The sequence below is a fragment of the Vombatus ursinus genome, unplaced genomic scaffold, assembly GCF_900497805.2.
Source record: "Vombatus ursinus unplaced genomic scaffold, bare-nosed wombat genome assembly UNPS02000255.1, whole genome shotgun sequence".
Taxonomy (NCBI): domain Eukaryota; kingdom Metazoa; phylum Chordata; class Mammalia; order Diprotodontia; family Vombatidae; genus Vombatus; species Vombatus ursinus.
The window spans coordinates 469023-474384 of NW_020940033.1; the positions used below are offsets into that span (position 1 = coordinate 469023).

A 5362-nucleotide genomic window follows, 5' to 3' on the forward strand; every position below is an offset into this window, starting at 1 on the left:
AGGAACAGATGGGTTTTCCCACATGCATGACGCAGAGTCCATAGTTTCAGTTTGAAGCAACTGTTGGCAACAGGTTAACGTTTAAGGTAAATTAATTGCTTGATATGTTATGCTATTGTATCCAGTTTATTTTCTCCTACCCAAAAAGATGATAGCTGTTACGGCACCTTCCGAAGGGGAAATTTTCAAACAGTGAAAGTATCTATCTGTGTTATTGTTGCCACTGGGATGTCATCCTTAGAGGTAAACAGGTGCTGGGTGCTGGGGGAGGCTCTTACAGAATGAGCTAATGCCAACAAGGTGCCACAGATCTAAGCATTTTGGGTTAAAGTGTTAAATTGCAAAGTTAAATCACATTCAATCGGTGGACATCAGACTTAACAAGACAGCAAGATGCACTGGAAAGAGTGCTGAACTAGGAGTCTCAGGACCTTAGTTTAAATCCCTGGCTTTGCTGACTACTTTCTGTGTGACCTTTGACAAGTCCCTTAACTGTGCTGGACATCAACTGTAAAAGTGGTTTGGACTGGATGTTCCTTCTACTTCTACATCTACGATCCTATTAGGAAGTCTTATTACTAAAGAAAATGATGGATAACTCTCTTGGTTAAACTCATAGTAAAGGGGATTTCTGCCTTTGGATCCAGGGAGTTCATGACGTTCTATAATTCTTACATTGTCCTTTTTCATTCAATCAAAGAACCACAAATGGACTCTGAGAGGCCTTCTGGTCCATCCATTTTCTGTCTGTCAGGAGCATTGGGCAGATGGAAATCCATTTTTTTAAAGGTCTTGTTTTCTCTTAAGTCTCACTGCTATAGAATGTACTTTCACTTTATCGTTGTGAATCATGGGTACTGTGTGCCAACATATCTAACATTGTTTTGTATCAGATGTTACATGTTTATAATTGTTGAGGAAACTGTAAGCTTCTTAATATGTGAATTGTAAGCAACTGTGTGGTAGAGAAAGAGGAGAGGAGAAATAGTGGATGGTGTGAGTGGGGTATTCATTTAAATGGCTCAGGTTGTTTTTTCTGAGTAAGACCCTTTATAGCAATAATCTTTTTTTTTAAGTGCTACTTCCTCCTGTCAGACTTTGTAATGGAAAATAACTGTTCAGACTTTGAAGATCACCATCTAGAATATAGTAATAGCAACAAAAATAATGATTATTTGCATTAATATAGCACTTACCTTGTGCCAGGCACTGTGCTAAGCACTTTACGAATATTGTCATTATTACAAATATTCTGTGTGATACAGGAGCAAATACAGTGCTTGTGAGAAGAGAATTGATCCTATTTGCAAAGTAATTAGGTCACACAAGAGGGACAGATTCAATTCAACAAGCACTTATTATGTGCCAGGCACTGTGGTAGTCATTGGGGATACAAAAACAAAAGGCATCCCCTGCCTTCCAGGGGGTTGCTCTTTACTGGGGGAAATGACAGGGATACATACTGATGAGTCAAAATAAAATATATACAAAGGATTAGTGGAATTAAAAAGCAATATGAAGAACAGAAGAAACCAGGGACATCTTCCTGTAGGAGGTGACACTTAAGCCTTGAAGGGAGCTAGGGATTCCAAGAAGTGGAGATGAGGAGAGGGAGCATTTCTTGAAAGGGCTTTGCTCCTTATCTGCAACTGCTTTCCCTGTTTATAGCCCCCATGTTGACGTGCTTGCAGAAAGGATGTCCATGGCAGCCTGCGTGGAAAATTCTCCCAGGCTTATTTCAGGTTGACATCCTGTCTTTTAGCTACTCCCTGGCTTTTCTTGCTTTCCAGTTTGAGAATATTATGATATAGATATTCTTTATTTCCAGTGTCATGAGCTTCCAGGGAACAAATCAAGTCAAACAGAATTTTTTTAAAGTGTTACCAGCTGAAAGACATAAATGTGGGAAACGAAATGAATGATTCTGTTCTGATTGGGAATGTAAAGGAAGTAATGGGTTAAAAAAGTTGTCTTGTTGCCTTTTGTTTTAACATCACAACCATTTCTGTTTGGAGTCCCTTTCCATAGCACTGAACCCTCTCTTCAACAGATTGATAACAACTAATAAGGTGACTACATCTGACTATTATATATAGCATTCTGTTCTCTGCTGAAAGGAGGTAGATATATTTTATTATCTGTTCTTAGGGATCAACATTGGCTATTATAATTACTCCAAGTCTTTCTCCTTCTCCTCCTCCTCCTTCTTCTACTTCTTTTCCTTCTTCTTCTCTTTCTTCTCTTCCTTCTTCTCCTCCTTCTCCTCCTCTGTCTTCAGCATTTTCAGAAAATGTATATTACTGTTGTCATTGTATGTATTATTCTTCTGATCCTGCCTCCTTCACTCTTAAATTCACATACCTTTCCTTGTGTTTCTCTGAATTTCCCATTTCTCTTTTCTTTGCAATACTATTCCATTACATCATAGACCACAGTTTGTTCAGCCACTAGATAGACAGATCTGATTTGAACATCCATCTGGTGGTGTCACCCTCAACTCTGACTTCAGAGGAGGCTCTGCCCACATAAAAGCCATATGGGCACTCAGGATGATCTCAAACCCTCAAGCTAGGTTTGCACTGGGCTTATTCTTGCCAACTTTGGTGGGAACTTTTACATGTGAAGAGCTACACTGTAACCTCTGTGATGCCTCACTTTATGTAACAAATGTATTTCTGAAAAGCTGCCAGTTTACCTAGATGCCTAAAGATTTAGAGCAGGAAAGGACTTTAGAGATAATCTATTCTAATAAAAAAAATGAAATAGGAACTAAGAGAAAGCAAAACTTCACTTCTGGGTCCCACAAGGTCTTCTTGTACTGTTCACTCTTTTCCATGTGGAAGGAGAGGGAATACTATGATGCTGGATGGATGGCCGGAAAATTTTCTTTCTTTTTTTTTTTTTAATTAAAAACTATGCTTTCTTTCAAATTCGCAGAACAAATTTGCAGCATAACTGGGTCTCAAACTCACATTTTTTTGGCTTCTAGGCCAGAATTCTTTCTGAAATACCAAGATGCATGCAAATATAGTCAGATTTTTAATGAACTAGGAGATCTATGCCTGTCAGCCCCCGATATCCATATACCATATCCATGAGTAGCATCATGGGTACTTTTGGTGCCTGGAAAAGTCAACATCCAGGAATAGGTTAGTAGGGGTGGTTGTGGGTAGTGTTGAGTGGCCCAATTTACAGATGGTCTGTAGTAAATGTTAGACCAGTGGAGGATGGCAAAAGGGTGATGCACACACTTATCATATAACTTTACCGCTAGTATTGAGTGTCATTGGCATCAAATACTGGCATTGTGGTATTGACCTTTGCCTGTTAACCCTTCTGGTTTCTTTGGGAAGTGTCACTTATGGCATTTTAGGGTTGTAGGTTAAAGGCTGAATATTGAAGTGAGTATAAGGTAAATTTCCTTGTATTGTATGTGACTGATTGTATTGATTATTAGCTGTGAAAGAGCAGCTATTAGTGCAGGTGTACAGCTTTACCTACACCAATGTCTGGAGAAGACCAAAGGAAGGAATTTCAACTTGGATGGGTCTAACACAGCCCATGGAATGGGTTTGAAAATTTGGGGCTACATCTGCCCTGAGGAACGTCAACTGATTTGCTTCAATAACCATTTATTAAACATATATAATATACCAGATGCTTTGTTGGGCCCAGGGGTTACAAAGACAAAAATGAAAAGGTCCTTGTTCTTGCAGGAAGTTATAATCTACTGAAAGAGTTTACATTCAAGATAGTGAGTAATTGGCAGACCTTCGCCTACTCAAAGCAGTGTAGTCACTCAAACTAGTTAATTCAGGACCAACAGACCTCCCTCCCAACTTGTTTCCATCAATAATCAAATATGTGCCTGCCAAATTTTTGCTTTCCTGAATGTGATTATCTCTTTAGTTTGCTAATATTCTGTCTCTTTAAGATCAAGATCTGTCAGATTTCCCTGGTTGGGAACAAACTGTGTTTTCCTGGCAAATGCCTTTGGGACCCAGGCCAGAGAAGAGGAACACAGTGACATAGAGGGAGATGTAACTACTTAAAATAGGTTGGACCTGCTGTGATCCCCAGTAGACATCCAATCTGATGAGAACTCTTTATCCCACAAGACTCTAAGCCCTTTTAAACCTGGGAATATTTTGCTACAGCTTCTCTTTATTTCAAACACAATAAGATCCTAGGACACAAATCCAAAAAAACAACTTTCTAAAGCATTATACACATTTAATTATTGGGGATTGGAATTGTTCTGTATAGACTGGACCTTAATGTTCTAAGGGGAATATCAATCTTACTTGAATTTCCACATGGTCCTACCAACTTCTACTGAAGAGGTGTCTTGAATATAGGTTAGCAAGTACTAAATCACTTCCAGGTCCCACAAGGAGTATTGTACAGCTCACTTTCTCCCATGTGAAAGGGGAGGGCATATGTCAATGCTGGATGGATGGCCTGAGAGTTTTTGGTCTGAAACTATGATTTCATTAGTTAGTTACTCAATAGACATTAAGTGCCTATTAGGTGCCAGGCAGTTCTGGGGATACAAAGAAAGGCAAAAGACAGTTCTTGTTCTTGGGAAGCACACAGCTTAATGAGAGAGACAACAAACAAGCAAGTATGCACGAACAAGATATCTACAGGGAAATAATCAATGGAGGGAAGGCATTAAAAAAAAGAGGAATCAGGAAAATCTTGTAGAAGGTAAGATTTTTGTTGGGATTTGAAGGAAGGCAGGAGGTGGAGATGAGGGAGAGAAATGAGGGACAGCCAGAGAAAATGCCTGGAGCTGACAAATGAAATATCATGTTTGAGGAACAGCAAGAAGTCCAGTGTCACTGAATCACTGAGTATGTGGAAGAGAGGTAAGAAGACTAGAAAGTGGGAGGGGCAGATTGTGAAGGGTTTTTAAAGCTCCACAGAGGATTTTTAATTTGATTCTGGACGTAATAGGGAGCCACATGGTCAGACCTCTGCTGTAGGAAGATCACTTTTATAGCTATATGAAGTATTAATTGAAGTGGGGACAGACTTGTGGCCAGGTGATCAATCAGCAGGCCATTGTGTGGTCCAGGTATGGGATTATGAGAGTCTGCATCAGGGTGGCGGCAGAATCAGAGGAGAAAAGGGAATATATGTGAGAGATGTTACAAAGGTAAACCAACAGGATTTGTCAGCAGATTAGATACGGGGAGTGGGTGCTGAAGAAGAGTCAAGAATGACATGTAAATTATGTCATTTGGTGACTGGAATTGTTCTGTATAGACTGGACCTTCTTTTCTTGAGTGAGATCACTTGTGCAAGTGGAGGACCCATTTCCAAAAACTGACAACAGTTTTGCTATGACATACCTTAC

The 5362-nt window shown here is 39.6% G+C and overlaps 1 protein-coding gene across 5 annotated transcripts in view; it reads left to right on the forward strand.

Moving 5' to 3' along the window:
* The window catches only part of LOC114032781 (calcyphosin-like protein), a 39337-nt gene continuing 33975 nt past the window's right edge, over positions 1 to 5362 (forward strand). For all 5 annotated transcript variants that reach the window (XR_003567908.1, XM_027848475.1, XM_027848264.1 and 2 more), the window contains exon 1: positions 1 to 86. The gene's annotated coding sequence lies outside the window, so the exon portion shown is untranslated. The remainder of the gene's footprint in view (positions 87 to 5362) is intronic.